Source organism: Anomaloglossus baeobatrachus, chromosome 10, assembly GCF_048569485.1.
Source record: "Anomaloglossus baeobatrachus isolate aAnoBae1 chromosome 10, aAnoBae1.hap1, whole genome shotgun sequence".
NCBI lineage: Eukaryota > Metazoa > Chordata > Amphibia > Anura > Aromobatidae > Anomaloglossus > Anomaloglossus baeobatrachus.
In genome coordinates this window covers 156,397,228-156,421,072 of record NC_134362.1, presented here as the reverse complement: position 1 = coordinate 156,421,072, position 23,845 = coordinate 156,397,228, and positions in this window count along the sequence as shown.

Here is a 23,845-nt window from a genome sequence, read left to right as displayed (position 1 = left end):
GAGACAACCCGGAGCAAACCCCTATACAGGGACTGTAAACCTACAGCTTCCCTAGAAGGGAGGGTCCCATTGAAAATGCAAAACCAAGAAAAATCCCAGTGATCACTTGTACCAATGTATAGAGTAAAAGGAAGACCGCTGGTATAAAGGAGACCAAAAAGCAAAATATATGGTGAAATACACAGTATTTTTAATAATAAAGTGAGCGTGACAAAAGGGCAGACAGTACAGGCAAAGAGAGTGTTACAAATGCCAGACACAAAGGATGCACAATGGGGAGATAAGTTATGCACACCAGTGACTATGGAAGGGGAATACATGGAATAGCAGAAACTGCTGTGTGAATACTGACATGAAAAATTCAATAGCTATTTGTAAGAATGAAATGTGAAAAATGGAACCTGCATTACTGCCATGAATATATGAATAAAGAGAAATTTAGCTACTGAATTGATCAATGCAGAAGAGCCCCAACACTACGCCAAAGTATTTCTCTACGTTGGGGTCCCTAGCTTGTGTGTGTCCTCTCATGCAGTTAAAAAACTTCTCCCCCCCCCTTTTCCCTTCCCCCCCACCCCCCCTTTCCTCTTTCCCCCCCCTCCTCTACCCCTTTACATTTCATATACTACATACTTTGGCCTCTTTTGTCTTATTTGAGACGAGCGGCATTTGCTACTGTCCAGTTATTTTGGAGCTCTGTGCCCTTTTCTGGGTTAGGGAGGGACTGGTCCCTTTATTCTGCCCCTTTACTTTACCCAGGTTACAGCTTATTGCCCTTCAAACGGTCCCCTGTTTCCATTTTTGGAGTACTCATGCATCTGGGTTAACACGCAGGTGCTTGAATCTACACTCCCAGATACGCTATTATGTTCTTTATTGTATGGTTGCTGGGAGACCTTGACGCGATGCGCGTACGCGCTTCTGCGCCCTTTGATAGGGGGATTCCGGTCTTGGAACCCCGTGACGTAATTATCCTGTCATCTGACACTCCCCCGTGTTTTGTCTGGCTGGCTATATCCAGGGCCTAGACGCGACGCGCGCATGCGCGATCAGCGTCCTCTGTGATAGGAGGGTCCTTATGCCTGAACTCCGTGACATATACGTCCGGTTGTTCCTCCCCTTCTCTAATTATCTTTACCCCACGTCATTATTAGGTGGGTGTTACTTAGTGCACAGACGCGACGCGCGCATGCGCTGTCCGTGCCTTCTGCGGTGGGGGCTTCCGGGTACTTCTGTGACGAATGGAGGGATGACGTCTGTCCTCCCTCTGTTCTTTCACGTGGTGCCCGGCGGCCCCTGCCCTGGAAGGCGGGGCAACATGACGCGGAGCGCGCCGATTTGCTTTTGATCCCTGTCATTTACTTTATAAACCCACATGCTATGCACGATGGCCAGCCTCCTGACGAAGCCACGCCCGGTGAAACGCGCATCGAGGCCCCGCCCACCACCACCAGCCTGCCCACTAAACAGCTTTAATATGTCTCAAGGTAAATCTACCATAACTTTATGATATGACAGGTTATTGACATTGTTTTAAGGGAGAGCTTTATATGGGGAATCTACCCTTTGACTCTTTTGTCTCTCCCTTATTTTTCCTGGCTATTTGGCCTGTTAGAATCTGGTCCACGTGTTTAGTGGCTGGTCTTCCATCTGCTGGTGCGGTTTGTGCATCCTTTGTGTCTGGCATTTGTAACACTCTCTTTGCCTGTACTGTCTGTCCTTTTGTTACGCTCACTTTATTATTAAAAATACTGTGTATTTCACCATATATTTTGCTTTTTGGTCTCCTTTATACCAGCGGTCTTCCTTTTACTCTATACATTGGTACAAGTGATCACTGGGATTTTTCTTGGTTTTGCATTTTCAATGGGACCCTCCCTTCTAGGGAAGCTGTAGGTTTACAATCTTTGAATTTCTAATTGCAGAGTCCGTTTCTGGATTCATGGATTACAAAAAACGTGACAAAGCCTGGGCATCACAACTCAGTTCAGTATTTGGTGACCAAGTGGCAGGTGGTACTGAGACACAAAATATTACAGATTTGAAAAGTGAAATTAAAAACTTGCTCAAAAAACGAGCAAAAGTTTGGTGGAATAAGGCGGCCCTTGAAAATTATTTACAAAAGGGGATTATCCCCAGAGGCCTACGGGTCCAACTTTTTCCCACCCCTAATATCCAGGACCCCTCATTTGTTCAGAGGTGGGAGGAGACACTATCCAAGTGCTCCCTCACACTCTTGGAACTTCTGATCGGCCTTGACAAAAAGACTTTGGACCAATTGGAGAAAGACATTGAGAGTACCCGACTTAAACTTCAAACTGCTTTCACCACGGATGAGCTGAGGAGCTTTGATAGCTCCCTAGAGGATACTTTAAATAAGTGGGAACTCGATATACAGACTTTAAAAACCAAAAAGTTCCAACGGGATCTTGGAGACTATCAAAATAAGTCTGTGTATCGGTGGCAACCCAAGACCCGTGGTGGTCCTCGCTCTCAATCTATTTCCACTACATCCTCTGTCTCTGAGGAAGAATGTGGGGCCCGTTTTTTAGACAAACGGTCCGCCCCTGGAGAGGGACGTGGTCCCGAATTTCTACTAAAAGCCTCTGTAGGCAGAAATCAGCCATACAGGTACAATACAAGGAAACGGAATCACAAGAGATATTAAAGGTAATTAATCTATCCAGCTACGTTCTTACCCAATCTCAGATTGATATATTATCCCGGGGTTTATCATTTTCTCCCGTTGGGAGGTTTGATTACTTTGATGCTGTCAAAGATCTTGAATTGTTTGCTAGGAAACTTACCTTTAAGAAATATTTCTCTAATGACCCTCCCCCCTTTACATCTGATGAGGAACTACAGGCCCTTAGAGACCTTGAGGCACTCGCCCGTGAACAGGGGGGTAATTCCTCAGTACTTCCCATACATCTGCACCGGCGATCGCAGCACTTCCCGCCCAAATATGGTAGCTCACAGATTGAGATCTTTGCCCACCTGGTAAAAGAAGAGTTATCTCATTTTTCCAACAACATTGATCATGACAATCTATCTCACAACCAAAGACACGCTATTCGCTCTTTACAGCAAATGCGTGACATTGTTATTAAACCGGCGGACAAGGGCGGGAATGTTGTGCTATGGCCGGTGCAGATGTATGAGGCGGAAGCCTTCAGACAACTTAATGGCAAACTTTGTTATCAACGGTTGACCAGCTGCCCTATGGCTGCCTTTACCCGGGAACTGAAATCTTTACTGGATGACGGTGTTGAAACACATGCCATCACCCCAAAAATGTATGACTCATTGCTGCCTACTCATCCTGTCGTGGCTACTTTTTATCTCCTTCCCAAGATTCACAAAGACCCCCATGCCCCACCTGGTAGACCCATTGTCTCTGGCATTGGGGGTCTTTGTGAACCAATCTGTCGCTTTGTTGATTTTTTTCTCCAGCAGTGTGTCCAAACTTTACCATCATTTGTACAGGACACAAACGACGTTTTGAGAAGACTGGACGGGGTGATTTTGGAGGAGGACATGTGGTTGGTGAGCTGCGACGTGGAATCCCTGTATACTTCTATACGTCATCCACAGGGCATTGAGGCTGCTGAATTTTTCTTACATATGACTAACTTTGAACCAGTTCTCCAGGAGTTCATTATATCTCTCCTTCGGTTCATTCTCAGCCATAATTTCTTCGTGTTTAAGGACCGCCCCTTCTTACAGCTCCAGGGAACGGCTATGGGGGCTGCGTGCGCACCCTCATATGCCAACTTATTCCTGGGCCTGTGGGAAAGAGAAGCGGTCCTTGACACGATGGGCCATGAACATGTTGTCTCATGGATGCGCTATATAGATGATGTGCTTTTCATCTGGCAGGGTTCCACATCGCAGCTCGATACCTTTTTACAACTTCTCAATGTTAATGACCGTAATATTCGTCTGACTTGGCAGTTTAGTCAAACCTCGATCGATTTTTTGGACATATCTATCTGTAGACAACCTGACGGCTCTCTCCGGACTGATATCTACCGTAAACAAACCGCAACTAATTCACTTCTGCATTTTTCCTCTTCACACCCCCCACAGTTAAAGCGTTCTATCCCCATCGGACAATTCCTCCGTGCACGGAGGATTTGTTCGGATGACACGACATTTCACAATCAAGCCTCCATCTTGTCCAGCCAGTTTAAAGATAGGGGATATCGGTCTGTGGACATCAATAGGGGATACCAGCGGGCATGTGGCATCTCGAGACAGACTTTGCTGTCGAGAGATAGAACTCAGAGAAGATCGGGAGATAACACTGTCAGGTTTATCACCTCCTTTAATTGTAAATCACAAGAATTTAAAAAGGTCCTGGAAAAACATTGGCCAATTTTGCTCACGGATAGGGATTTGAAAACTACCCTTACATCACATCCCTCCATTACTTGGCGCAAGTCACGCAATTTAAGGGATTTACTTACTAAGAGCCACTATATTCCCCCAAGGAGTAAATTTATATTTGGCAGTCGTGGACCCCCTTGGGGTTCTTTTCCATGTGGCTCATGCTCTGCCTGTCAATATATTCCCAAGTGACTTGATTTTAGCAATTCCCGTGGTGATAAGCAGTTTCGGATAGTACATTTTATCAACTGTAATACGGAGGCAGTCGTCTATCATGCCACATGCCCGTGTGGGTTGATCTACATTGGCATGACCACACGCAGCCTGAGAGTTCGGTCACAGGAGCATGTCAGGGATATCCGAAATGCTGCTCAAACCCTTGAACCAGAAAAATTAAAAACCATCCCCAAACATTTTTTCTTCCATCACTCTAGAAATCCTCGTGGCCTGTGCATACGTGGAATTGATCACGTGTATATGGGCATTAGGGGAGGTGACATAACAAAGAGACTCCTACAAAAAGAGACAAGGTGGATGGTCACCTTGGACACTGTCACTCCCATGGGCCTGAACGAGGCGATTAGTTTCAAATCCTTTCTGTAATAAGTTGCGCAAATTTTAATTGGGGCCTTTGGCCATCCTTGTATGTTTTTTAACTCGATTTTAATTTGTGTGGTTTATATTTCCAGGGACCTTTCCATCTATGTACTTATTGACCGACTTGCTCCGTGTTGATTGCGCCCCCTCAGACCGACTGGACACATATTTGAGTGGATTGATGTAATATGGACTTTTGAAGACGGCTATTGGAATTTCTAAATTTATGCTTTACTATTATGTGTATATTTATGACACTTATCTTTATGTCTTTGTATTTCTTTTTGTCCTGATTGGACATCTATCATGCCTCTTCCTGTATTTTGATTTTCATCACCACCACTCTTCTTCCCCCCCCCCTTTTCCCTTCCCCCCCACCCTCCCTTTCCCCCCCACTCCTCTACCCCTTTACATTTCATATACTACATACTTTGGCCTCTTTTGTCTTATTTGAGACGAGCGGCATTTGCTACTGTCCAGTTATTTTGGAGCTCTGTGCCCTTTTCTGGGTTAGGGAGGGACTGGTCCCTTTATTCTGCCCCTTTACTTTACCCAGGTTACAGCTTATTGCCCTTCAAACGGTCCCCCGTTTCCATTTTTGGAGTACTCATGCATCTGGGTTAACACGCAGGTGCTTGGATCTACACTCCCAGATACGCTATTATGTTCTTTATTGTATGGTTGCTGGGAGACCTTGACGCGATGCGCGTACGCGCTTCTGCGCCCTCTGATAGGGGGATTCTGGTCTTGGAACCCCGTGACGTAATTATCCTGTCATCTGACACTCCCCCGTGTTTTGTCTGGCTGGCTATATCCAGGGCCTAGACGCGACGCGCGCATGCGCGATCAGCGTTCTCTGTGATAGGAGGGTCCTTATGCCTCAACTCCGTGACATATACGTCCAGTTGTTCCTCCCCTTCTCTAATTATCTTTACCCCACGTCATTATTAGGTGGGTGTTACTTAGTGCACAGACGCGACGCGCGCATGCGCTGTCCGTGCCTTCTGCGGTGGGGGCTTCCAGGTACTCCTGTGACGAATGGAGGGATGACGTCTGTCCTCCCTCTGTTCTTTCACGTGGTGCCCGGCGGCCCCTGCCCTGGAAGGCGGGGCAACATGACGCGGAGCGCGCCGATTTGCTTTTGATCCCTGTCATTTACTTTATAAACCCACATGCTATGTACGATGGCCAGCCTCCTGACGAAGCCACGCCCGGTGAAACGCGCATCGAGGCCCCGCCCACCACCACCAGCCTGCCCACTAAACAGCTTTAATATGTCTCAAGGTAAATCTACCATAACTTTATGATATGACAGGTTATTGACATTGTTTTAAGGGAGAGCTTTATATGGGGAATCTACCCTTTGACTCTTTTGTCTCTCCCTTATTTTTCCTGGCTATTTGGCCTGTTAGAATCTGGTCCACGTGTTTAGTGGCTGGTCTTCCATCTGCTGGTGCGGTTTGTGCATCCTTTGTGTCTGGCATTTGTAACACTCTCTTTGCCTGTACTGTCTGTCCTTTTGTCACGCTCACTTTATTATTAAAAATACTGTGTATTTCACCATATATTTTGCTTTTTGGTCTCCTTTATACCAGCGGTCTTCCTTCCTTTTACTCTATACATTGGTACAAGTGATCACTGGGATTTTTCTTGGTTTTCCCTATACAGGGACTGTCTGGCGGCCTTCCCAGAGGGCCTAAGATGCACAGCAGCCGGGACACAAGCGAGTTCGGGTTTCGCGTCTTAGAGATGTCCGTACGGGATATAGCGACTAGTCCAAGGGTAGCCGTGAGCAGGATGGATGACCGGAATCGGGTACAGGTGCCGAGTGGAAACAGCAGACGGAGTCCGGGTCCAGCGAGGAGTGCAGGTAGATGTGGCCAGATGGAATCCAGAACCAATGACGGGTACAGGCTGACGGAAGATGACGGGATCCACAGCTGATAGTCACCGGGGCAACTCCTGGGAAGTGGCAGGCTGGACACACTTCGTTTTGCAGTCGGACACTGTGGGCAGAGACAGGGTTAACCTGGGTACAAAGCACAAAGGCACCTGAACATCTAGTGCAAGAGATAAACTACAAGAACACGTTGAACAGGCATCGCCCACAAGCAAAAGGAAGTCTTATATACCTTGCACCTGTAATCAGCCATATCCTGTTTCAGTGACGCTGGCCCTTTAAGAAGAGGTGAGTGAGCGCGCCTGCACCCTAGTGTGCATGCGCGAGGCCCGAGCACCGGAGATCAACACAGGACACAGGGGAGAGAGCGGAGGAGATGCAGGGGAAGCAGAAGCTGAGTCCCGGACTGCAGCGGGACGCCGGGGCCGACGGGAGGGTAGCACGGAGGACGCACAGGAGGGAGAGCGAGGGCAGCAGCCATGGCCAGGGCGCCCGGGGACTGGATCGGTGAGTGACGGGGGGCACCGGGATTCCGGGAGCGTGACACCGTGTCACCATCCAGGTCGTATGCCCGCTCGTGTCCAGAGTAAACAAATTTCGGGGAACAATTTCTTCATTACAAATGTACACCTCAGCCAACTTTGTCCCAGCCAACATGGTTATTTCATGTTCCTGAAGATTCAGACATCTCACAGACACATTCCCATGTCTTACAATGGCCACTGTACGAGACACAAGCGGCCCACTCGAGTTCTCTGCCCTACATATAGGCTCCAGGACAACCTCTATGCCATTTAACCACTTGTCTGTTCCAACAGGCATCAGTAATACCTTTTCCTGGCTTGCTGCTATCTTAGCGTTCGCAACAGAAGGCACATATACTACCCCCACAGCTCTCCCCTTGGTAGCACTTTTTTTTATGCCACAGGTACGTACCATGTGACGTAACACCCGTTGGGTTTTCCTCTGAGGCATAGCCCTCCTCCAATAACCAGGACCTTCCTGTGCAAACAACCGGGAATCAAGTTCTCTCAGAACATTCATTCCTAAGACCACTGGAAGGTCCGGTCTGGCCTGAGTTTTCACCAGCACCACCCTCTTGATGCCCCGTTCCTGTCCACATACTTCTACTTTCATCCAGGCAACCCCTGTCACCGGGATCTCTTCATTATTAGCTGCTGAAAGGTTAATCCGATGCCCAGACTCTGGTTTAACCAATTGTCCAAAGTGTTATTCGAAGTACTCTACTGGCATAGTGGTCACTTCTGATCCCGTGTCTACCAGGCATATTACTGCTTTCTCCTCTAGACTTATTTCTAATACCGGGCTATCCGCAATCAAGTCGGTTGGGTACTTAGCGGACGAGTGATTTAGCCCTTGCCTCGCCGTATGCCCAACTACAGCGAGGGATTCTTTTTTAACGAATCTGCCGGGTCTCTTGGGCCCTGCCTTGGACAGTCCCATCTTAAATGTTCAGGTTCCTGGCAGTTCCAGCAGCGCCTCACACCCTGGTTCCGATACTCTGAGCCTCTGGCACGGGATCTTTCATTCCCTACCCAAAGGGGTCTTCCCTGCCCGCGTCTGTCCCAAGGCAAATATTCCGAAGAAGGTGAAGGGGCCGACCTGCCGGAACCGAACCTTGGGCGGTCAATGAGATTATCCCAAGCTGTCATTCGAGTCAGCTTTTCCTCCAACTGCTCAATTGACTTCTGCATGCTGAACATCTGTTCCTGCACCATGTTCTGGGGATCCTGTCCTTTTCCTACCACTTCAACACAGTTATGAGAGGTATCCCCTCTCATTTCCATATTGCGAGCCATTGCCTCTTTCTGTATTTCCTCATAAGTTATATCAGGTTTCTTCCGCACTAGTGCGGACAGTTCACCCTGCAAGATGTCATTTTGTAATGATCTCGCAAAGCATGATCTTCATCTACAATAGTCGCTACTACCGATGAGGATTTCTTTCGAACATCTCAATATAACTCCTCTAGTGAAATAGCATATTCCACCAGACTTTCCCCAGCCCTCTGTACGCGAGCGAACAGCTTGACCGTTAAGTATCCAGCGGTGGCTAAATGATCAAAAGAGCCTTCCAATATCTCTATGATATTATCCACCGTCTTACGCTTCTGTTCCGGCTTCAATAACACTGCCTTCCTGGCATCCCCCTCCAGAGCATTAAGTTCCACCTCTACCTGTACATCAGCAGCAATTCTGTATAGGGCAAGAGCGCTTTTCAGCCTCTCTGTCCAATCTGGCAGCAGCATATTGTAACCGTCAAACTTCATAAGATAGTTCAACAAAGCGCCAGGGGGAGCTCTAAGAGCCAACACACCATCGTCCCTGTCCATGGTGAACACTGTATCCTGCCGACTACGCCAAAAATGTAAGAAGGTCCCCTTTTTATTTTTTTTCCAAACTTCCGGGTAACGGCGGGGATAAGATTCCACTATGATACAGTGATGCCACTGACAGGACAGTTGAGTTTTTCTGAAAATGATGGTAAAACAATAACAAGGTTTATTGTCACAAAACTCGCCCCTGTTTGTATGGGAAGGAATAGAAACTAGTAAAATAAAGAGTAAAAATCAAACAACTCATACAAGAAAATTATGTTTCTAATTTTCTTACCAGGAGAACAGCCACGTACTCTTGGTCCCTAAAATGAGATGTCTTCCCTGGGGCCAATAATGCCACCCCCCTCCACTAAATATGTCTGGATCTACACAGGATTAGTTCCAAAGGGGAAGCCGTAATATGTGTCTTTTCTGCTGGTTCACAATCTTAACACTATCCCCGATCAATAAACTCCCGGGGATCCCAATATGACCAAACTCAGCTGTACAGCTAAGCAGAATTTAACCCAAGTTTACCAACAAGAATAACATAAAATAAGTGACCATATTCAATTCTCATTTACAAGGAACACCAATATTAACAATTTCTTTTGATTAACATGCTCTGCGAGAAAATCCAATCTGACAGGAGGGTGCCTTGGCGAACTTTACCACGCACTGTGGCCTTTCTGCACTTCGCACCGCGGCATTAACAGTCGTTGAGATGATGAATACAGCTCGTGCCTCGCTGACACTGTCCCATAGAGACCAGTTATTTAGGTTGGTCTAAACACCTAGCTAACCCTAGCTAAACTCTTTGGACCGGTTAAGGAGAATTTAAGATAGAACGAAGAACATGAGGTACCTCCTGCTTGTTTTTGATATGGAGTGCTTTATCCTTCCACGGTCACCGTGTCACACTTCACAAACTGGTTGGCTCTTTTAAATGATCTTCTGTTGTTGGTTTTCTTTTTCATGCTCTCCACCGAACGCAAATTGAGGATTATTGTCCCAGACATCACCAGTCACAGGACCACACACAAAACACTGCTCGTCTCAGCTTCGTCTCCGTGGCAACCAACCGACTTCTATTCACAACAAAACTTTATTCATCCTCAACTTGACTGACAGAGCAATAGTGTAATAAAAGTATTTTATAAATCAAGTCGCAAAATTGCATTTCCACTGAACAGTTCGGCTATTATTTACATCACAGTACTCACAAAATTATTCAAGTATTATTTTGTTAACACTTAATAAAATTTAGAACAACAGTGAGTGTTGCTGACATCTAGTGGTCAGATGCCATCGTTACAGGTGTGCCTTTTGCTCATAGTTAACACCAACACGCATATCTCTATACACTCTCCTACAGTGGTGTGCCTTTTGCTCATAGTTAACACCAACACGCATATCTCTATACACTCTCCTACACCCATATACTGTGACTTCAGTATAGTTAGGGACCCCATAAATAAGAGATTACCATGAAGTGGTATGGGGCAGTAATCACTTGATCAATACATTAGCTAAATATCTCTTTTATCAAATTATCCTCAGCAGTTATGCAATGTCATATTTCAATTCTTCAATTTTTCATATGGCTAATTGTATTTTTCATTCCTTATGTATTATAAAGCAGTTATGCTTGTTTATATTTCTCTGAATTTGGTATTCAGCTCTCACTTCATATAGATTCAGTATGTATGTGGCAGAGCTGGAAATGTCATGGCATCTTGTGTAGCTTACGTCAGAACTTGGTGTTTTGGGGGGCAATAAATTGGTGAAAGAAGGGTTTTTTTGTACTTTATTTCAAATAAAAGGTTTTTTTCGGTGTTTGTGTTTACTTCTTGTCACTTACAGATAAGTAATGGGTGGCTCTCATATATTCCTAATTACTAATCTAAGGCTTAATGGCAGCTGGGAGCTGTCATTAACCTCTTATTACCCCGATTGCCACCACACCAGGGCAATTAGGATGAGCCTAGTAAAGTTCCAAGATTGTCGCATCTAATGGATGCGACAATATTGGGTGGCTGTAGGCTGCTATTTTTAGGTTGGGTGAGGGCCCAATAACCATTGGCTTCCCCAGCCTGAAAATACCATCCCCCAGCTGTTGACTTTATCATGGCTGGGTATAAAATTTGAGAGAGATCTGCAAGCCATTTTTTTAAAATGATTTAATTTTTTTTTAAAAGCCGCATGGTGTGCCTTTTATTTTGATACACAGCCAAGATAACACGGCTGGGGGCTGCAGCCTGTAGCCGTATGCTTTAAATGGTCTGGGTAATATAATATGGGGGGACCCTATGCCAATTTATTTACATTTTTTTATTTGTTTTTACACCAATCTAGATACACATGCAGTGCATATGTATGAAGGCTAATGAGCATCCCCAGGAGTAGCATTACAGTCGCATTGGAGACTGGTAAGTATAATGCGCTTATTCCAAATTCCCATATCCCTTCTACTACCATTTTAAAGCACCTGATTTGGGTCCCAATAGACTTATATGAAGACAAGGGTCCAGCCAGATATCCCGGATCAATTCCGGACTCAAACTGGGTTTTTTTTTAAACCCGGTTGGACCTATCAGTCATGAGTATCTGCAGGTCTGCACATCGCTACCAACTACGCCAAGTATAGAGTGGCAGTGGGCGATAGTCGTGGGCAATTGAAAAACTTTGCATGCCCCGGCGCGCTACATGAAATACCTGGTTTTGGTTGGATGTTCTACACACTTTCACAGTATGGAATGTAGGTCACATACTGCCAGTGACATAGGCTGACCAGGATTGGTTGACAACTTACACACAAGGAGACCAGCAGATCACTTTAAACATCTACTCTTTACTGTACAGTTCATTATACAAAGAATTAGGACACGAAGTCTGAAACATGTTTGTTTTTTTAATTTGTTCAATGGATTTTTATACTTTTTGGAAATATCATTTCTGTGGTTTTTCTGAGTAAATTGGGTTAATTGAGCCCAGGTCCCAGATTTCTTTTTATAAGATTCATTAGCTTGCACTAGCTGAATCCGTAGCACGGTCTTCCATAGATGCGTGAGGAGCAGACTATGCATCTTTCCTACTATATAGATTTTAGCTGACATTAAGGGTGGAACAAGTTCTGAAATTCTTCTGCTTGGTCTGATTTTCATACATGAAAAAAACCTGGCATTTCCAGGGGGTAGACTCTTTATAACACTGTGTGTGTGTGTGTGTGTGTGTGTGTGTGTGTGTGTATATACATACTACAGTTCAAAAGTTTGGGGTCAACAAGGTTGTCTTTTCCATGAAAAATCATACTTTTATTTATCAAATGAGTTGCATAATGAATAGAAAATATAGTCCAGACATTGACTAGGTTAGAAATAGTGATTTTTACTTGCAATAATAATTTTCTCCTTCACACTTTGCTTTCGGCACAGAATGCTCCTTTGCAGTAATTCCAGCTTTGCAGACCTCTGACATTCTAGCTGTTAATTTGCGGAGGTAATCTGGAGATATTTCACCCCATGCTTCCACCCTCCCACAAGTTGGATTGGCTTGATGGGCACTTTTTGCGTACCATACGGTCAAGCTGCTCCAACTACAGCTGAATAGGGTTGAGATCTGGTGACTGGGCTGGCCACTCCATTACAGATAGAATACCAACTGCCTGCTTCTTCCCTAAATAGTTCATGCATAATTTGAAGGTGTGCTTTGAGTCATTGTCCTGTTGTAGGATGAAATTGGCTCCAATAAAGTGCTGTCCACAGGGTATGGCATGGCGTTGCAAAATGGAGTGATAGCCTTCCTTATTCAAAATCCTTTTTACCTTGTACAAATCTACCACTTTACCAGCACCAAAGTAACCCCAGACCATCACATTACCTCCACCATGCTTGACAGATGGCGTCAGACACTCTTCCAGCATCTTTTCAATTGTTCTGCATCTCACAAATGTTCTTCTGTGTGATCCAAACACCTCAAACTTTGATTCGTCTGTCCATAACACTAGTTTCCAATCTTCCTCTGTCCAAGGTCTGTGTTGTTTTGCCCGTATTAATCTTTTCCTTTTATTAGCCAGTCTCAGATATGGATTTTCCTTTGCCACTCTTCCCTGAAGGCCAGCATCCCGGAATCGCCTCTTCACTGTAGATGTTGACACTGGCGTTTTGCGGGTAACTATTTAATGAAGCTGCCAGTTGAGGACCTGTGTGGCGTCGATTTCTCAAACTAGAGACTGTAATGTACTTGTCTTGTTGCTCAGTTGTGCAGCGCGGCCTCCCACTTCTCTTTCTACGCTTGTTAGAGCCTGTTTGTGCTCTCCTCTGAAGGGAGTGGTACACACCATCGTAGGAAATTTTCAGTTTTTTGGCAATTTCTCGCATGGAATATCCTTCATTTCCCAGAACAAGAATAGACTGTCGAATTTCACATGAAAGTTCTCTTTTTCTGGCCATTTTGAGAGTTTAATGGAACCAACAAATTGTTACGGGGGGACCGGCAGATTAGGACCAGGGGTATATATTCCAATCGCCAGTCGGGGCCCACCGTGCTCCAGATGGTAATGGAGCTGCTGGCACCCTGTGGGTTAGGCGGAGACTATAGAGCTGGATGGCTCTGAGATAACTCAAGGAACCGGTCACGTGTGTAGGGACACGTCAGACCGGACGACAACCCAGTTAGCATTTCGATGGAGCGGACGCTACTCCAACCACGTGTGTAACAACACGTCAGGCCGGATGGTAACCAGTTAGCATTGACCGAGAAGACCGCTGCGGCAGCGCCCTGTCGGCCACGTGTGTAAGACACGTCAGGCCGAGCGGTCCTCCGATTAGCGTTTCTGGCCACCACTCGACTGGCCACATGTGTAAAGGACACGTCAGACCAGGTAGTCACACCAGTAGCATTTGACTGGGAAGCCGAGGAGGATAATAGGGTTCACACACCCAATACAGGAACATTGTGAGGAGGGGGCAGCATGCATGGGACATTGTGGGGAGGGGGCAGCATGCATGGGACATTGTGAGGAGGGGGCAGCATGCATGGGACATTGTGAGGAGGGGGCAACATGATGTGAGGTCAATGTGCAGATCATATTTCATAATTGAGGAAGGTGTGGTGGGTATAATTTATAAGGGAGGGCAGTGTGTAGTTTATTAGGGGCAATGTGACAGTCACAGTATATAAGTGGGGACGGTGTGATGGGAATATTTTATACTCATGCTATGTTTTGATGTGCCTGTGGTGATCCCCATTGGGTGGGTTAGTGCCCTTAGTTTCTCATTGATACTTTTTCAAGTGTTTTACAGACTAGATCTGCCTTAAACAGATGTCGTGTGCGAAAACTCATAGTGTTACGTTGTCACTAAGGGGCGCGACCACTTAAAGTGCCTAGGGCAGCACGAAGGCAAAATACAGCCCTGGACATAACACAATCAGGCTTGAGCATGCTCACTAGGCAAAACACCGGGCTTAGACTCTGGCTGGGGTAAATCAGCGCACGCATGCGCACTAGCCGCCTCTCCACACTTAGACGTGGTGGAAGGAGCAGCCAACTGGACGACCCGAGGCACGGCCAAGAACAGCAGCCGGCGCCTGGGCGCAACAGGAACCGCAGCAGGCTGCTTGTGGCTATGGCGGCGCCGGTTCGTAACAGTACCCCCCTCTAGCGGCCCTCCTACTCGAATGGTCTATAGTCGCCACAGATACCACTGAGCGACGGGCGGAAGATGGAGACATGCAGTGGGAGCTACAAGACTCGCTCCACCGCGTAATCACCCCAGACGACCAGTCGATTTGTGGGGAATGTCGCTTCAACCAAGGAATACCGAGCAAAATATCATCTGCACCCTTGGGGAGAACCAGAAATGAAATGGTCTCCCTATGCCCAGATGACATGGCAAGGGTAATCGGCACTGTCCGCTGGTGAATTACCTTGGGCAACAAGGACCCATCCACCACACAAACTCTCACTGGCCTTGGCATTTGCACCAGCGGGATGGCATGCCGCCGGGCAAAAGAGGAGGAGATGAAACTATCCCCAGCACCTGTGTCCACACTTGCCCTTGTGGACCATGTTGACCCCTTAAAGAAAATGGACGCGGGAAACGTCACCCTAATGGATGACACAGAGTCCAGTCTACCTCCAGCTATGGTCACCAATCGCGGTCGCTTACCCTGACGCTTTGGGCAACGGTTGGCATAATGACTATACTGCCCACAAGCAAAACAGGAAATGCCCTTGCGACTCGAAGACCTAGCAACACCAACCCTAGCAATGTCCATAGGGACAGAGATGTCCTCTAAGGGAGGTGCAGTAGGAGAGACCACTACAGTGGCTGAACGACCCTCTGACGTGCGCTCCAGCTGACATTCGGAGGTCAGCAAATCAATGCGGGTAGCCAGAGTCATGAGGCCCTCAAGGGTAGTTAGTACCTCATGCGACACTAATGCGTCCTTCACGTGCGAGGCTAATGCCCTCCAGAACAGTGGAATGAGAGTCCTCTCTGACCACCCCAGTTCTGCAGCAAGTGTCCTGAAACTCACAGCATATTGACTTGAGGAGGTACGCCCCTGCTCCAAAGTCAGTAGCTGTAGGGCCGAGTCGTGAGTGACCTGAGGCCCCAGGAACACTTGTCGCAAGGACTCCAAAAACTCCTTAGAGTCCTGTACTACAGGGTCATTCCTCTCCCACAATGGTATAGCCCACTCCAGTGCTCTATTAGAGAGCAAGGAGATGATAAACCCCACCTTCGACCTCTCTGTAGGAAACCGTGCAGCCAACAGCTCTAGATGGACTGAGCACTGGTTCACGAATCCCCTACATGCCTTGCTGTTCCCCGTAAACTTGTTGGGCAGCAAGAGGTGAGGGAGGGTTGGAGTAGGCTTGGTGACGGACACCATTGCAGCCGCTTGAGCCACCACATCATCCATATCAGCAGCAAGAGCAGACTTCTCCAAAGACACCACTCTGGCATCAAGCTGCAGTATGAACTGACGTAGCTGCTCCATCTCCGCCATGCCAGCCAGACCCTGACGCAGTCTTACTGTTATGGGGGGACCGGCAGATTAGGACCAGGGGTCCAAATCTGCCGGTCGGGGCCCACCGTGCTCCAGATGGTAATGGAGCTGCTGGCACCCTGTGGGTTAGGCGGAGACTATAGAGCTGGATGGCTCTGAGATAACTCAAGGAACCGGTCACGTGTGTAGGGACACGTCAGACCGGACGACAACCCAATTAGCGTTTCAGTGGAGCGGACGCTACTCCGACCACGTGTGTAACAACACGTCAGGCCGGATGGTAACCAGTTAGCGTTGACTGAGAAGACCGCTGCGACAGCGCCCTGTCAGCCACGTGTGAAAGACATGTCAGGCCGAGCGGTCCTCCGATTAGCGTTTCTGGCAACCACTCGACTGGCCACGTGTGTAAAAGACACATCAGACCAGGTAGTCACACCAGTAGCATTTGACTGGGAAGCCGAGGAGGATAATAGGGTTCACACACCCAATCCAGGAACATCCTGTTAACTTCACAGGGGTTCTGGGGTGTGCTGTCCGTGCGCGTAGAGGGCACAACCGGACAGGTGGCGCAGCAGGTACACTGTCCGTGTGCGTAGAGGGCACTATCGGACAGGTGAGGCAACAGGTATTCTGTCCGTGTGCATAGGAGGCACAACTGAACAGGTGACGCAGCAGCCGCAGCCCAGTTAACGCCACTGGACTGCTCTAGCACAACAGGAACGATAGCAAGGAAGCACGGCGCCTGGCCCTCATGTGCTGAGCCACGAATCTTGGCATGACAGGCACCGTTCGCCTAGCCCTACCTACCGCTTCCAACAAGGCTTATGCCACCAAGAACTCTAAATGAAGACTGTGCACCTCCATGTCGTCTCCAGCCCCTTTTATAACCTGAGTCCGCCCCAAACCCAGGGTGGAACCACCAAGGTCCAATAGCAGAGTGCCATGTCATCAGTGACGTCACATGCGACCTATCCGGAACTGCCACGTCATTGATGACCTTATGGCAGCCACACCCCAAACACTTCACCAGTCATCGTCTGACGACCAATGGTGAGGTGCCAGATCATAGGGGCGGGCCTCTGCGAGCCAGTCCGGAGTTGCCACGTCATCAGGACACCTGACACCCTCTGCGGTATAAGGGCCTGCCACCTCACGGACATGCTCAGTGAGGTCCTTACCGGACCTAGCCTCTGATGCACTAAGTGCCTGAGCATGCTCAGTAGCCTGAGCAACAGGCTCAGAAAGCAGACTATCAGTTTGAGCATGCTCAGTAGGCAAATCCAGGAACTTAGACACAGCACGAAGTCCAAGTACCTGTGCAAAGAGGCTGTTAGGGTTAATTGTGGGAGCATGCTCAGTAGCCTGAACTGAGGACTTAGTCTCAGACATAACCAGGGCCGTATTTACCATTAGGCACCCATGGTCCCGTGCCTGGGGCGGCAGGATGCGGGGGGGCGGCACCTTCTAGCAGTAAAAAAAAAATATTTTTTTTTTTTTACATATCCATTAAATCCGCTGTATTTTCGGAGGGGGGAGAGGCGCACCTCCATTTATTTGTATCCGCATCAATTAAGATGCAAATGCAGACAAACTGCGGTGGCCAGGCACAGAGAGCTGATTGACCCCGGAACTGCCGGCGCCGGCACTTCCAGGGTGAAAGGCGCGCCAATCAGCTCATTCCTCTGTGCTGCGTCCAATGCTGTGTGGATTTCACATGCAGAGCTCACAGCAGGACGCCGCAGAGGACGCCGCGATGGAAGCCGGTGTCAGAAGAGGATACTCACGTGAGCCAGGAAGATGACAGCGGGCCCTGGAGCAGGTAAGTGCTCGCAGAGCTGAAGATTCATAAGGAGCGTGGGGGTGTCTCTCATGCAGACTGGAGATCTGCGCATGTGGTGGGGGGAGAGAGGCTGATATTGGGGGAGACTTGGGGGAAGAGAAGCTGATACTGGGGGAGGCTGGGAGGAGAGAGTCTGATGCTGGGGGAGGCTGATGCTGGGGAAGGCTAAGAGAGGGGAGGCTTATGCTGGGGGAGGCTGATGCGGGGGAGGCTGATGCGGGGGAAGGCTGATGCTGGGGGAGGCTGATGCTGGGGGAGGCTGGGAGGAAAGAGTCTGATGCTGAGAGAGGCTTGGAGGAGAGAGGCTGATTCTGGGAGAGGCTGATGCTGCGGGAGGCTCGGAGGAGAGAGGCTGATGCTGAGGGAGGCTGATACTGGGGGAGGCTGGGAGGAGGGAGGCTGATGCTGGGGGAGGCTGGGAGGAGGGAGGCTGATGCTGGGGGAGGCTGGGAGGGGGAGGCTGATGCTGGGGGAGGCTGGGAGGAGGGAGGCTGATGCTGAGGGAGGCTGATGCTGGGGGAGGCTGGGAGGAAAGAGGCTGATGCTGGGGGAGGCTGGGACGAGGGAGGCTGATGCTGGGGGAGGCTGGGAGGAGGGAGGCTGATGCTGGGGGAGGCTGGGAGGAGGGAGGCTGATGCTGAGGGAGGCTGATGCTGGGGGAGGCTGGGAGGAAAGAGGCTGATGCTGAGAGAGGCTTGGAGGAGAGAGGCTGATTCTGGGAGAGGCTGATGCTGCGGGAGGCTCGGAGGAGAGAGGCTGATGCTGAGGGAGGCTGATGCTGGGGGAGGCTGGGAGGAGAGAGGCTGATGCTGAGGGAGGCTGATGCTAGGGGAGGCTGGGAGGAGGGAGGCTGATGCTGGGGGAGGCTGGGAGGTGGGAGGCTGATGCTGGGGGAGACTGATGCTGGGGGAGGCTGGGAGGGGGGAGGCTGATGCTGGGGGAGGCTGGGAGGAGGGAGGCTGATGCTGAGGGAGGCTGATGCTGGGGGAGGCTGGGAGGAAAGAGGCAGATGCTGGGGAGGCTGGAACGAGGGAGGCTGATGCTGGGGGAGGCTGGGAGGAGGGAGGCTGCTGCTGGGGAGGCTGGGAGGAGGGAGGCTGATGCTGAGGGAGGCTGGGAGGAGAGAGGTTGATGCTGGGAGAGGCTTGGAGGAGAGAGGCTGATGTTGGGGGAGGCTGATTCTGGGAGAGGCTGATGCTGCGGGAGGCTCGGAGGAGAGAGGCTGATGCTGAGGGAAGCTGATGCTGAGGGAGGCTAGGAGGGGGGAGGCTGATGCTGGGGGAGGCTGGGAGGAGGGAGGCTGATGCTGGGGGAGGCTGGGAGGAGGGAGGCTGATGCTGAGGGAGGCTGATGCTGGGGGAGGCTGGTAGGACAGAGGCTGATGCTGGGGGAGGCTGGGAGGGGGAAGCTGATGCTGAGGGAGGCTGGGAGGAGAGAGGCTGATGCTGGGGGAGGCTGATGCTGGGAGAGGCTGGGAGGGGGGAGGCTGATGCTGGGGGAGGCTGGGAGGTGGGGGCTGGGAGGAGAGAGGCTGGGAGGAGAGAGGCTGATGCTGGGGGAGGCTGGGAGGAGGGAGGCTGAGGCTGATGCTGGGGGAGGCTGGGAGGAGAGAGGCTGATGCTGGGGGAGGCTGATGCTGGGGGAGGCTGGGAGGAGGGAGGCTGATGCTGGGGTGGGCTGGGAGGAGGGAGGCTGATGCTGGGGGAGGCTGGGAGGGGGAGGCTGATGCTGGGGGAGGCTGGGAGGAGGGAGGCTGATGCTGAGGGAGGCTGATGCTGGGGAGGCTGGGAGGAAAGAGGCTGATGCTGGGGGAGGCTGGGACGAGGGAGGCTGATGCTGGGGGAGGCTGGGAGGAGGGAGGCTGATGCTGGGGGAGGCTGGGAGGAGGGAGGCTGATGCTGAGGGAGGCTGATGCTGGGGGAGGCTGGGAGGAAAGAGGCTGATGCTGAGAGAGGCTTGGAGGAGAGAGGCTGATTCTGGGAGAGGCTGATGCTGCGGGAGGCTCGGAGGAGAGAGGCTGATGCTGAGGGAGGCTGATGCTGGGGGAGGCTGGGAGGAGAGAGGCTGATGCTGAGGGAGGCTGATGCTAGGGGAGGCTGGGAGGAGGGAGGCTGATGCTGGGGGAGGCTGGGAGGTGGGAGGCTGATGCTGGGGGAGACTGATGCTGGGGGAGGCTGGGAGGGGGGAGGCTGATGCTGGGGGAGGCTGGGAGGAGGGAGGCTGATGCTGAGGGAGGCTGATGCTGGGGGAGGCTGGGAGGAAAGAAGCTGATGCTGGGGGAGGCTGGAACGAGGGAGGCTGATGCTGGGGGAGGCTGGGAGGAGGGAGGCTGCTGCTGGGGAGGCTGGGAGGAGGGAGGCTGATGCTGAGGGAGGCTGGGAGGAGAGAGGTTGATGCTGGGAGAGGCTTGGAGGAGAGAGGCTGATGCTGGGGGAGGCTGATTCTGGGAGAGGCTGATGCTGCGGGAGGCTCGGAGGAGAGAGGCTGATGCTGAGGGAGGCTGATGCTGAGGGAGGCTGATGCTGGGGGAGGCTGGGAGGAGGGAGGCTGATGCTGGGGGAGGCTGGAGGCTGATGCTGAGGGAGGCTGATGCTGGGGGAGGCTGGTAGGACAGAGGCTGATGCTGGGGGAGGCTGGGAGGGGGAAGCTGATGCTGAGGGAGGCTGGGAGGAGAGAGGCTGATGCTGGGGGAGGCTGATGCTGGGAGAGGCTGGGAGGGGGGAGGCTGATGCTGGGAGAGGCTGGGAGGTGGGGGCTGGGAGGAGAGAGGCTGGGAGGAGAGAGGCTGATGCTGGGGGAGGCTGGGAGAAGAGAGGCTGATGCTGGGGGCAGAGAGGCTGATGCTGGGGGCAGAGAGGCTGATGCTGGGGGAAGCTGGAGGAGAGAGGCTGATGCTGTGGGAAGCTGGGGGAGAGAGGCTGATGCCGGGGAAAGCTGGGGGAGAGAGGCTGAAACTGGGGGAGGCTTGGAGGAGAGAGGCTGATGCTGGGGGACACTGGGGGGAGAGAGGTTGATGCTGGTGGGGCTGGGGAAGAGAGGCTGATGCTGGGGAAGAGGCTGCTGCTGAAGGCGGGGGAGAGAGGCTGCTGCTGGGGGAATGGGAGAGAGGGGCCTATGCTAGAGACAGAGGATAAGGGTTGAGGGATAGTGCAATGACAAAATCGATGGGGGGAGTGTAAGGACTCAGAATGAGAGGGGGGCAGCATTGGGAGCTCATTATGGAGAAGGGGCAGCATGTGTGGGCTCAGTATGGAGTGGAGCAATGTAGGGGAGTCAATATCAAGAGTGGGGTAGTGTTGTGTGTGTGTGTGGTGGGGTGTCTCAGCATAAGCGTTAGTGTGGTGGTCTTAGTATGATGAATGGGGCAGCATGGAGGTGTCATTATGGAAAAGAGGAAGGCAGCATTAGGAGCTCATGGGTTGGGGCAGCATGCATGGGACATTGTGAGGAGGGGGCAGATCATATTTCATAATTGAGGAAGGTGTGGTGGGTATAATTTATAAGGGAGGGCAGTGTGTAGCTTATTAGGGGCAGTGTGACAGTCACAGTATATAAGTGGGGACGGTGTGGTGGGAATATTTTATACTCATGCTATGTTTTGATGTGCCTGTGGTGATCCCCATTGGGTGGGTTAGTGCCCTTAGTTTCTCATTGATACTTTTGCAAGTGTTTTACAGACTAGATCTGCCTTAAACAGATGTCGTGTGCGAAAACTCATAGTGTTACATTGTCACTAAGGGGCGCGACCACTTAAAGTGCCTAGGGCAGCACGAAGGCAAAATACAGCCCTGGACATAACACAATCAGGCTGAGCATGCTCACTAGGCAAAACACCGGGCTTAGACTCTGGCTGGGGTAAATCGGCGCACGCATGCGCACTAGCCGCCTCTCCACACTTAGACGTGGTGGAAGGAGCAGCCAACTGGATGATCCGAGGCACGGCCAAGAACAGCAGCCGGCGCCTGGGCGCAACAGGAACCGCAGCAGGCTGCTTGCGGCTATGGCGGCGCCGGTTCGTAACACAAATGTAATGCTCCAGATTCTCAACTAGCTCCAAGGAAGGTCAGTTTTATAGCTTCTTTAATCAGCAAAACTGTTTTTAGCTGTGCTAACATACTCGCAGAAGGGTTTTCAAGGGATTTCTAAACATCCATTAGCCTTCTAACACAGTTAGCAAACACAATTAGAACACTGGAGTGGTGGTTGCTGGAAATGAGCCTCTATACTCCTATGTAGATATTGCATTAAAAACTAGACAGTTGCTGCTAGAATAGTCATTTACCACATTAACAATGTACAGTCATATGAAGAAGTTTGGGCACCCCTATTAATGTTAACCTTTTTTCTTTATAACAATTTGGGTTTTTGCAACAGCTATATCAGTTTCATATATCTAATAACTGATGGACTGAGTAATATTTCTGGATTGAAATGAGGTTTATTGTACTAACAGAAAATGTGCAATCCGCATTTAAACTAAATTCGACAGGTGCATAAGTATGGGCACTTCAACTTAAAAATGACATTAATATTTTGTAGATCCTCCTTTTGCTAAAAATCACAGCCTCTAGTCGCTTCCTGTAGCTTTTAATGAGTTCCTGGATCCTGGATGAAGGTATATTTGACCATTCCTGTTTACAAAACAATTCCAGTACAGTTAAGTTTGATGGTCGCCGAGCATGGACAGCACACTTTAAATCATCCCACAGATGTTCAATGATATTCAGGTCTGGGGACTGGGATGGCCATTCCAGAACATTGTAATTGTTCCTCTGCATGAATGCCTGAGTAGATTTGGAGCGGTGTTTTTGATCATTGTCTTGCTGAAATATCCATCCCCTGCGTAACTTCAACTTCATCACTGATTCTTGCACATTATTGTCAAGAATCTGCTGATACTAAGTTGAATCCATGCAACCCTCAACTTTAATAAGATTCCTGGTGCCGACATTGGCCACACAGCCCCAAAGCATGACGGAGCCTCCACCAAATTTTACTGTGGGTAGCAAGTGCTTTTCTTGGAATGCCGTGTTTTTTTGCCTCCATGCATAACGCCTTTTTGTATGACCAAACAACTCAATCTTTGTTTCATCAGTCCACAGGACCTTCTTCCAAAATGTAACTGGCTTTTCCAAATGTGCTTTTGCATACCTCAGGCGACTCTGTTTGTGGTGTGCTTGCAGAAATGGCTTCTTTCGCATCACTCTCCCATACAGCTTCTCCTTGTGCAACGTGCGCTGTATTGTTGACCGATGCTCATTGACACCATCTGCAGCAAGATGATGCTTCAGGTCTTTGGAGGTGGTCCGTGGATTGTCCTTGACTGTTCTCACTATTATTTTTCTCTGCCTTGCTGATATTTTTCTTGGCCTGCCACTTCTGGGCTTCTGGGCTGTGTTCTTCCATTTCCTTACTATGTTCCTCACAGTGGAAACTGAAAGTTTAAATCTCTGAGACAACTTTTTGTATCCTTCCCCTGAACAACTATGTAGAATAATCTTTGTTTTCAGATCATTTGAGAGTTGTTTTGAGGAGCCCATGATGCCACTCTTCATAGGAGATTCAAATAAGAGAACAACTTGCAAGTGGCCACCTTAAATACCTTTTCTCATGATTGGATGCACCTGCCTATGAAGTTCAAAGCTCAATGAGGTTACAAAACCAATTTAGTGCTTTAGTAACTCAATAAAAAGTAGTTAGGAGTGTTCAAATCAAGAAATTGATAAGGGTGCCCATACTTTTGCATCGGTCAAATCTTGTTTAAATG